The sequence below is a fragment of the Suncus etruscus genome, chromosome X (assembly GCF_024139225.1).
Source record: "Suncus etruscus isolate mSunEtr1 chromosome X, mSunEtr1.pri.cur, whole genome shotgun sequence".
NCBI lineage: Eukaryota > Metazoa > Chordata > Mammalia > Eulipotyphla > Soricidae > Suncus > Suncus etruscus.
The window spans coordinates 90,197,038-90,208,669 of record NC_064868.1 but is presented as its reverse complement, the minus strand read 5'-3'; the positions used below and the strand labels follow the sequence as shown (position 1 = coordinate 90,208,669).

Below are 11,632 nucleotides of genomic sequence, written 5' to 3'. Positions count from 1 at the left end.
TCAGGAAGAAAGAAGGGGCATACCTCAATAGCTTAAAGGTGGCAGTCGGGGCCCCACGCTTGAGGGTGGGTGGCCGGAGCGGCCCCCCGAGTGGGGGCTGGCGAGCGCGGGGAGGGGGCCGGGAGGGCGGCAAAGCGGGCGGGCCAGCGGCCGCATAAAAAAAAAAGAAAAAAAAGAAAAAAATAGCTTAATGGTACAGTTTATAAAATTAGAAAATGATGAACAAAAGGAACTAAAAATAGGGAGACAGAAGGAAATAACAAAGCTTAGAACAGAAATCAGGGCCAGAGAGATAGCATGAAGGTAAGGCATTTGCCTTTCATGCAGAAGGTCATTGTTTCGAATCCCGGCATCCCATATGGTCCCCTGAACCTGCCAGGAGTGATTTCTGAGCATAGAGTCAGAAGTAACCACTGAGCGCTGCTGGGTATGACCCAAAAACCAAAAAAAAAAAAAAAAAAAAAAAAAAGGAACAGAAATCAATGAAGAGGAAACCCAAAAAATAATCTGAAATTCAACGAAAGTCGAAGTTGGTTCTTTTAAAAACAAGAACTCACAAAGAGAGAGAAACTTGATAACCCATATTATAAATGAAAAGGGGGAAATTACTACAGATATTGCAAAGATTCAAAGGGTAATCTAAGACTACTTTGAGAAACGATGCCGCTAAACATGAGAACGTGGAAAAAATGGTTAAGTTCTTGGACTCTTATAACCTTCCATCAAAAAATGTGGAGAAGAAATGAACAGACACTTTGTCAAAGAAGAAATACAAATGGCCAAAAGACACATGAAAAAAATGCTCCACATCACTAATCATCAGGGAGATGCAAATGGGGTACCATCTCACACCACAGAGATTGGCACACATCACAAAGAATGAGAACAAGCAGTGCTGGGGGGATGTGGAGAGAAAGGAACTTTATTCACTGCTGGTGGGAATGCCATCTAGTTCAACCATTATGGAAAGTGATATGAAGATTCCACCAAAAACTGGAAATTGAGCCCCCATATGATCCAGCTATACCACTCCTAGGGATATACCCTAGGAATACAAAAATACAATACAAAAATCCCTTCCTCATACCTATATTCATTGCAGCGTTATTTACAATAGCCAGACTCTGGAAACAACCAAGATGCCCTTCAACAGACAAATGGCTAAAGAAACTGGTACATATATACAATGGAATATTATGCAGCCATCAGGAGAGATGAAGACATGAAATTTTCCTATAAATGGATGAAGTCAGAGGGAGATAGACACAGAATAGTCTCACTCATCTATGGGTTTTTTTTTTAAAAAGACATTTTTGCAATAATTCTCAGAGACAAAATAGAGGAGTGCTGGAAGGTCCAGCTCACATGAAGTTCACCACAGAGTGATAGGTGCAGTTAGAGAAATAACTACATTGAGAACTATCATAACAAAGTAAATGAATGAGGGAAGTAGAAAGCCTGTCTAGAGTACAGGTGGGGGTGGGGTGGGGAGGAGGGAGATTCGGAACATTGGTGATGGAAATGATACACTGGTGAAGGGGGGTGTTCTTTACATGACTGAAACCCAAGTACAATCATATTTATAATCAAAGTGTTTAAATAAAGAAATTAATAAAAGACTTTAAAATGTTCTCTTCTAAAGTATTTTTAAAATACCCTGACAAGTATATGTATGGGGTGTGTTTATATTTAAAAAACAAAACAGAAAAACATAGAAGAAGAAGAAGAAGAAGAAGAAGAAGAAGAAGAAGAAGAAGAAGAAGAAGAAGAAGAAGAAGAAGAAGAAGAAGAAGAAGGAGGAGGAGGAGGAGGAGGAGGAGGAGGAGGAGGAGGAGGAGAAGGAGGAGGAGGAGGAGGAGGAGAAGAAGAGGAGGATGAGGAAGAAAAAGAAGAAGAAGAAGAAGAAGGAGAAGGAGAAAAAGAAGAAGAAGAAGAAGAAGAAGAAGAAGAAGAAGAAGAAGAAGAAGAAGAAGAAGAAGAAGAAGAAGAAGAAGAAGAAGAAGAAGAAGAAGAAGAAGAAGAAGAAGAAGAAGAAGAAACACAATCCCCTTTTTAAGAAGTTTTCAGGGGTTTGTTTATTTTGTTTGTTTATTCTTTGTTTATTTTTTGTAATTTTATTAATACTCCCTTATTGATATTTTATTTCTGCTTTGTTTTGTTTTACTACTTTTTCTTTTTTCCTTCCTTCTTCTAAATGGATGTTTATAACACCTAAATGGACTCCTCCTATTTTTTCTCTTTTTTGTTTGCCTTTTTTTTTCTTCCTCTGATGGTACCAAAACCAGACAATCGAATGTTCATTTGGTGTAAATAAAAACTGATCACACATGAATACCAAATCCAAAGTCAACGACAACAGAATCGATACCCAATCTACAACAAGCTGTACAAGTGGGGAACTGTTGTACTAGCATTTCGGGGGTAAAGGAGGGAGATGTGGGATGCATGCTGGGAACAGGGATGGAGCGAGGACAACAATAGTGGTGGGAATGCCCCTCGCTCATTGTCACTATGTGCCTCAAAAATTACTGTGAAAAAATTGCAATTCACATCGACCACAATAAAAACTTTAAAAAATTAAAATATATACAGAATATATATCAGAGTACTACCACATCATTAACATTTATTTATATCAAAGAATTGCATAATATTTTGAAAACAATGTCACAAGTGAACAACTATGAAGGCTGAGTAATTAATTGAGCAATGTGATCTTGAAGCTATCTTAAAATTCATGACTCCATCCAAGAGATGACTATCATTCTTTGCATGTCATCCTAGCGCAGGGGCCATGTTAATCTTCTCTGTATCATTCCAATTTTATTATATGTGCTGCCGAAGTGAACACGACTATCATTCTTGATAATAAGCTTAAGTACTACCATTTCTACCATCATGACAAAAAAATCAAACCAGACTAACTTCAAATTCATGAATTGTTTATAAAACCTTGAAGAGCTGAGGCTACAGAACAGTTACCTTGCAACAGAGGAATTCCTTAAGAAGAGATGTGAATACACACTTGAAGTAGGATTAGTGAAAATCATTTAGCACCTCAGTTAAAGAATATTGGTAACAGCAGAATGTAAAACTGACAAGGCATTGAGAAGCATATGCGGGACTTAAAAAACTGGAGAATTGTGGACCCCTTTGTATCATCTTTCTCCATGAGCTCCATCATACATGAGCACATTTGTATTCACAAGGAACCCTAAGACTAAACTACTAAAATACAGACCTTGGAGACTGTCAGAGACTGCCAGAGACCAAACTCTGTTATGGAATTCTGCAAGACAAGCTACCCTGTGTAGCCTGAAAGAGTAACCTAAGGCATTAGCTATTAACTAGCCCAAGAGCTCAAAGAAATGCTGCAGCATTCTATCAGTTGCACATTCCAGGAAGCTTGAGACATCTTTGAAGCTTCACTATCTTAGGGTGAAAATGGTTCCTGTGTAAAGATAGCATACAAAGTTTATTCACAGGATGCTCCCTGTGGAGACTGTCTGTAATACTGGCTGTTCCATTCTGCTTCCTCTCCACCCCCTGTTTAATTGTGCTTAAAAGAGCCTGTACCCTTCAATAAAGCGTGACCTTGATAAGACACTTTACTTGGTCTCCGTCTCTCTTTCCCCCATTCTCTTTACAGGCTGGGACCCCTCTATACACCCAAGGAATAACAGAGTCCTGCAGGACGGGACAGGAGACAGGATCATTAGCCATGCACATAGAGATGAAAAGGTCTAGTCCAGAACTGGAGAGATGATACAGCAGGTGGGCTGCTTGCCTTGCATGTAACTGACCCATGTACTATTCCTGGCACCAAATACAGTACCTTGAACCTCTCAGGAGTGATCCCTCCATACAGAGCCAGGAGTAAGCCTTGAGCACTGCTAGATTTTGGGGGAAAATAACAAAAACAGCTCCATTCCAAGCATTTATTCTTTCTTTTCTAGAAGAAAGCTCTTTTCTTTGTGGAGCAGAGGACAAACCGGACCACACTTAGGCCATAGCGAAAATTAACTGAACCTGGGAGAAAAGATATTTTCTAAAACCAAGAGATGCCTTACCTAAGGCTGAAGCTTAAGCAAAATAGCATTTGTCTCCACTCCCAATTCCCCAAATTACTAAGCAATACATTTTAGTAACTAGTAATAGCAAAACACTACTGGGAAAGGAACAGAATAGGAAGAACATGCAAAGAAATACATCTTAGGTACAGAGAATTAAGTGGAGAATTTGATGTCAAAAACTCAATGTCAAAAAATGTGCCATTTACTTCCCAAAGCATTATAAATATTCAATGCAATCCCTAAAGAGACAATTTTAAAAAGAAAAAAATGATATATTTTCAAAGAAATAGGTCAAATACTCCAAAATTAATATGGAATACACTTCCCAAATGGACAAAAAATTCTCAGAAAATAGAAAATGGAAGACACCACTTTACCCAACTTCAAATATACTACACAACAGTAATAATTAAAACAGCATGGTACTGGAAAAAAAAGATAGGCCCACAGAGCAATAGAAAAGAACGGAAAATTCAGAGACAATTGCTCAGGTGTATGGTCAGTTAATCTTTGATAAAGAAAAAATAGGAAGTTGAGCAAAGAAATCCTCTTCAGTGAATGCTGTTTGGAAAACTGGTCAACCACATTGGATCTAGAGGCATCTTTAAGGATGAAATGCCACTGATCAGTCAAGTAGAAGCAAAGATAAACCAATCAAGCCAAATTAAGAAGCTTCTGCATTTCAAAGTAAATGATGACAAGAATCCAAAGACAGCCCACAGACTGTCAAGTCAATCCAAGTGCCCAAGAACAGATGAGTGGCTAAAGAAACTGGTACATCTACACAATGGAATACTACACAGCTGTTAGAAAAATTTAAGTGATGAAATCTGCTTAAATATGAATGGATATTATTATGCTGAGTGAAATGATTCAGAGGGAGGAGAGACATAGAATAACCTCAGTCATTTGTGGGGTTTAAGAAAAATAATAAATAGTATGGTAATAATAACCCAGAGATGATAGAGATGAGGATCAGGAAGACCAGTCCATGTTCAAAAGCTTGCCACAAAGAGTGGTGAATGCAGTTAGGGTAGTGAATTGTCCATTGTGATAGTGATGGTTGAAACTGATCATTCTGGACTAGAACTGGGTGCTGATAGGGGATAAAGTGATACACATCTCAATCAACAATAGTGCAAACCACAGTATTCAACAAGAAAAGAAAGATAATGAGAATGAGAGAATTAAAATGCCTTCCACATAGGCAGGTGGGGAAGGATGAGTGGAAGGGAAACTGGGGTCACTGGTGGTAGGAAATTTGCACTATACTATAAACAAGAGTGTTTAAAATAAAAAAATAAGGAAGAGAGAGAAATAGAGAGAATAAAAATTTATGCCTTAGAGAGAAAGAGGAGAAGGGATTTGGAAGGGTGAAAAAGAAACTGGGGACATTAGTGGTGGGAGATATGCACTGGTGAAGGTTTTATTATATGACTGTAATTCAATCATGAACAACTTTATCTGTGAAAAAACAACTACTATGAACAACCTTCTAATCATGATGTTTAAATAAAAATAAAAATGTAAAAATAACTAGCATCTAGAGAGTAGGGGCTTATGAGAATAAGACTGCAACATTCTAAGTTTCAAAGGAATAAACCTTTTTTTCATGCACAAAAAAATAAAAGAAAAAAATGGTCACAATCCTCCCTCCTCAAATCAATTTTCTAATGAAAAGTCCTCCAAGTTACAATATAGACTACTACTCTACTCAGGGTACAGCTTACAATTAATATGTACGTTCACTCTAATGTACTCATGCCTCAAATGTATGCCTACGGTATTAACATTAAACACAGAATAAAAGTTGAATTAGATTTAAAAAAAAGCTCAATTTCAAATTCACCAGTTCTAGGAGGAGGAACCAAGAAAGTTCAGGGAATAAGAAAAAAAGAGAAGACAAAGTTAGCCCACAGACTGGGAGAAATTGTTTGTCTGGTATTTGTTCAATTAAGGGTTAATATCTAAGCTATATAAAGCATGGGTAGAACTTTACAAAAATTCAAGCTCATCAAAAAAACCAGAAGAGGTCCTTGAATACTTATTTCTCTTGTATGTTTCTATGTTTGTTTGTTTGTTTCCACTCTATTTTTGGTTTGAGTTGTTTGTAATTTTTTGTTTTAGAGTCATACCTGGTGATGCTCATGGGTTTCCCCTGACTCTGTATTCAGAAATTATTCCTGGCATTACTTGGGGGTACCATATGGGATGCTGGGGATCTGATGCTGGGTTGGCTGCATTCAAAATATGTGCTCTAACTGCTATGCTCTAGCCCCACTCTGAAGAGGCCTGTGCTCTTTCTCAAGTATGAACTCCTGGAAACTCTCCTAAGAAGGCCAAGAAAAATCCAGAGAAAATGAAAACTGTCTCCCAGAGGCACCCCAGCAGAAAGGTACACTTCTCTGTCTGTGAAGGAGTGGGAAGGTGTCTGGCCCCTGTTGTGCCTAGCAACAGGGAGAGAGACTGAAAATGATCTGTCTCCTTTGCCTATCCCTCTTGTTTTCTGTCTCCTGAAACTCTGCTAAGAAGGCCAAGAAAAACCCAACAAAAACTGTCTCCCAGAGGGGCCCCAGCAGAAAGGTACACTTCTCTGTCTGTGAAGGCAGGGAAGGTGTCTGGCTCCTGCTGTGTTCAACAGGGAGAGAGACCAATATCTCCGATGAACACAGATTCAAAGAACTTCAACAAAATCCTGGCAAACAGGATCCAATGCCTCATCAAGAAGATCATTCACTATGATCAAGTAGGTTTCATCACAGGAATGCAAGGATAGTTTAACGTAAATCCATCAACATACTACACAACATCAACAACAACAAAAAAATAAAAACCACATGATAATATCAATAGATGCAGAGAAAGCATTTGATAAGGTCCAACACCCATTGATAAAAATTCTCAGCAAGATGGGAATGAAAGGAACCTTTATCAATATAGTTATGGCCATCTACCACAAACCAATGGCAAATATTATCCTAAATGGAGAAAAACTAAAAGCCTATCCTGTAAATTCTGGTACAAGACAAGGCTGTCCTCTCTTGCCACTCCTATTCAACATATAACTGGAAGTACTTCCTATAGCAATTAGGCCAGAAAAATATATCAAGGGAATATGGATAGGAAAGAAAGAAGTCAAGCTCTCACCATTTGCAGATGACATGATATTATAGAAAACCCTAAAGCTCTACCAAAAAGTTTCTAGAAACAGTAGATTCATATAGCAATGTGGCAGGCTACAAAATGAACACACAAAAATCAATGGCCTTTTTATACCCCAATAATGATAGGAAATAAATTTAAGAACACAAGCCCATTCACATTTGTGTCACATAAACTCAAAAATCTTGGAGTCAACTTGATTAAAGATGTGAAGGACTTATACAAAGACATATATAAAACCCTGCTTCAAAAAATAAGAGAGGACACACAAAAATGGAAACACATATACTGCTCATGGATTGGCAGGATTAACATAATTAAAATGGCAATATTCCCCAAAGCATTATACAGATTTAATGTGATCCCTCTAAAGATACCCAGGACATTCTTCAAAGAAGTGGAGAAAACACTTTTGAAACTCATTTAGAACAATAAACACCCATGTATAGCTACATCAATTCTTGAGAAAAGGAATATGGGAGGCATTACTTTCCCCAATTTTAAACTATATTACAAAGCAATAGTTATCAAAACAGCACGGTATTGGAATAAACACATCCTCAGATCAGTGGAATAGGCTTGAGTACTCAGAGAATATTCTCCAGAGATACAATCATTTAATTTTTGATAAAGGGGCAAGAATTCCTAAATGGAGCAAAGAAAGCCTCTTGAACAAGTGGTGCTGGCACAATTGGTTAGCCACTTGCAAAAAAGAGAACTCAGACCCCCAGCTAACACCATGTATGAAGGTAAAATTCAAATGGATTATAAACCTTGATATCAGACCTGAAATCATAAGGTATAAAGAACAACAGTAGGTTGTTATATGACATTGAGACTAAAGGCATCTTTAAGGAGGAAATAGCACTCTCCAAACAAGTGGAAGCAGAGATAAATAAATGAGAATATATTAAGCTAATAAGCTTCTGCACCTCAAGGGAAATAGTGCCCAGGATACAAGAGCCACCCTCTGAGTGGGAGAAACTATTCACTCAATTCCCATTAGATAAGGGGCTAATATCCAAATTATGCACTGGCAGAACTTTTCAAGAAAAAACATCTAATCCCATCAAAAATGGGGAGAAGAAATGAACAGACACTTTGTCAAAGAAGAAATACAAATGTCCAAAAGACACATGAAAAATGCTCCACATCACTAATCATCAGGGAGATGCAAATCAAAATAACTATGAGGTACCATCTCACACCACAGAGATTGCTCACATCACAAAGAATGAGAATAATCAGTGCTGGGGGGATGTGGAGAGAAAGGAACTCTTATTCACTGCTGGTGGGAATGCCAGCTAGTCCAACCTTTATGAAAAATGATATTGAAATTCCTCAAAAAACTGAAAATTGAGCTCCCATATCATCCAGCTATACCACTCCTAGGGATATACCCTAGGAACACAAAAATACAATGCAAAAGTCCCTTCCTGCAGCACTATTTACAATAACCAGACTCTGGAAACAACCAAGATGCCCTTCAACAGACAAATGGCTAAAGATACATGGTACATATATACAGTGGAATATTACGCTGTCATCAGGAGAGATGAAATCATGAAATTTTCCTATACATGGATGTATATGGAATCTATTATGCTGAGTGAAATAAGTCAGAGGGAGAGAGATAGACACAGAATAGTCTCACTCATCTATGGGTTTTAAGAAAAATAAAAGACATTTTTGCAATAATTCTCAGAGACAAAAGAGATGAAGTTTAGAAGGTCCAGCTCACAATATGATGCTCACTAGAAAGAGTGGTGAGTGTAATTAGAGAAATAACTACACTGACAACTATCATAACAATGTGAGTGAATTGGGGAAGTAGGAAGCCTGTTTCAAATACAGGCAGGGGATTATGGAGGAGGAAGATTTGGGACATTGGTGGTGGGAATGTTTCACTGGTGAAGGGGGGGTGAATGACTGAAATCCAACTACAATCATATTTGTAATCAAGGCATTTAAATACAAATATTAAAAAATAAAAATAAAAAAATAAAAGAGGTGATAGGATCTGTGAGGACACATGAGAGAATGGATGGGAAGCAACAGGGATTAAAAAAAACTATGCACTCCTCCCTCTCTCTCTCCCTTTATATATTTCTAAATAAGTTTCAATAAAAAAAACTACCTTGTTTTGCCCAAAGAAGGGAGAGGTGAAGAGAATAGAAACTTCTTCACAGAATAAATACATATGATGTTAAAGCACATGAAAAAATCCTCTGTATAACCATCAGGGAAATACAAATAAAAACAGCATTGAGATATCACCTCATATCAAAAAGAACAACAACCAACATTAAGTATATGAACAGACAAGGGCAAGATCCTCATTTCCTGTTGGTAGGAATGTCAACTGGCCCAGTCTTTTAGGAAGACTATGCGGAATTCCCTTAAAAAATTTAGGACTTAACAGAGGCAGGGGCTGGGCTCAGAAGACTCAACATCCCAGGACTTCTGGGTGTCTTCAACTGGTATGTTGGGGGCTCTGTGCAGGACAGCTAGCCATAGGCCCCCTGGGCTGACCACTTAATCCAGGGGACTGAGATCCCCCCCCCACCAGACTGGTCTTCATAGCCACGCCTGGTAAATCGGGCCCTGGGGGGAGGGTGGGGGGAGAGAAATTCCTCCCCTATGCATACTGGACCCCATTCAGGAGTTTTTTTTCTTACTAGTATTCATTTTCAAAAGCATGCGGGCACAAATGCGCCTGCAGCGACATACATACTTTTTAACAACACCCAAAAATATTCTTAATTCTCGACTGTTTCTAGGGAAAAAGATGGAATTCCCTAGATTTGGAGGATAATATTCAAATAGGTCTCTAAAATCAGTGTATATGTAGACGTGACTTACTATATAGTGGTCCTCTTTGACTGCCAAGCCTAATCCATAAACAATTCATCTATATAATGTATATAGCCCCTCTGATATATTTCACCTCCCCCCCACCAGAACCCCTTCTACTCCCTCATCTCCCAATCCGGATTCATTATCTTCCCCTCAATTCACCCTCTTTACCCTCAGTTCTTTAATTTGTTAGGCATCAAGACCGACCTCCTGCCCCAACAGATTCTGCCCTTTCGCACACCCCTACAAAGCTCATTATTACTCCTTAACTCTCTCACCCCCAACAATTAGTACCCCACATTTACCCTTTTTAACTTCAGTACTACACAGTCCTAATCACAGACCAAAGTCGTACATTGAATTTAACAACCCCCAACTATTTCAAAAGACATAAAATGGACACATACGTCTTTTGAATATTTTATGTGTATTTTCTTTAACAGCTATAACTCTTTCTAAATAATCTTTTACCATGAAGATTCTACCCACTTTTTATCTTGTCTTCTCTTTGTGAGCTGTTCAATAGGAATTTTGGTGGAAGAGTCCCTCAGTTTAATGCTTATGATTGAACCATGGCATGGGGATTGTTAGACTTGTTCTTATGGCCCCCATATGCGCCGATAACGCCACGTGGCATTGTTCCTTGTTTGCATAGGCACATTAAAATGGGAAAATACTACACATACAAATAAGTTCTTATCTAATAGAGATTGGAACACACAAATCTTGTAGTGCAATGGGACCTTACACCCTGAACATTGATATAATGACCTGGCACAGGCCTCAGATGAATGGGCATCCTCCATTCACCCCTGAACCAGGGAAGCTATCTGCGAAACATCCAAGGTTTTTTATAACAACACCTGGAAGCAATCCTCTACCAGGGAAGACTCTACCACTGCTCTGATATCGACCTGCTCAAAAGAGACTTCCCTTAACACTAAGAAGACTTGACAACAATGATCTGCTTATAGGACAGGGTTCTCTGCATTGTGAGGTGAAATGAGAGGACGCTCCGCACCATCCTGACTGCAATGTAGGATATGCAGATTCCAGGATCTTTAATACAGAAACATGATACCAACAACAGAGAGTGTGTGAAAAATAAAAGTGTATTGGCACTACAGACAATGACCTGGATTGGACAAACTAGTTTGCCTGGAGCCTAGAGTTGGTCTTATGCCAAGAAACTTCAGGGATAGGGTCTCCTGGTATTTAGGCCAATGCTTTTCCTTTCCATATCCCTCATATTTTGGTGGGCCTATGCAAACAATAAGTGCCACTCTAACACCATTTTTACTGTGCTCCTTTGACTCTAATCCTTAAGAAAAGCAACCCACTTAAACTTTTGAGGTTAACTTAAACTAATATGCATGTGCATGGAAATGTAAAAAGTACTTTGCCTTCAATGTTTAAGGAGTTACATAAGTTTTATGGCTTTAGATTGCTTTGTGTGCTGCTAAGAAATATTATGTACTATAACCTGGGGACTTGAGGGACAAAGTAATTGTACATGGGTTCCGTTTTATTTTTCTTAATAT

General features: G+C 38.4%; 1 non-coding gene across 1 annotated transcript; it reads right to left on the bottom strand.

Moving 5' to 3' along the window:
• Positions 1 to 2,749: 2,749 nt before the first annotated feature.
• LOC126000324 (U6 spliceosomal RNA) lies at positions 2,750 to 2,851 on the bottom strand. Its single transcript, XR_007492673.1, has one exon. It is a non-coding gene; the product is annotated as a U6 spliceosomal RNA (small nuclear RNA).
• Between the last annotated feature and the right edge of the window lie 8,781 nt (positions 2,852 to 11,632).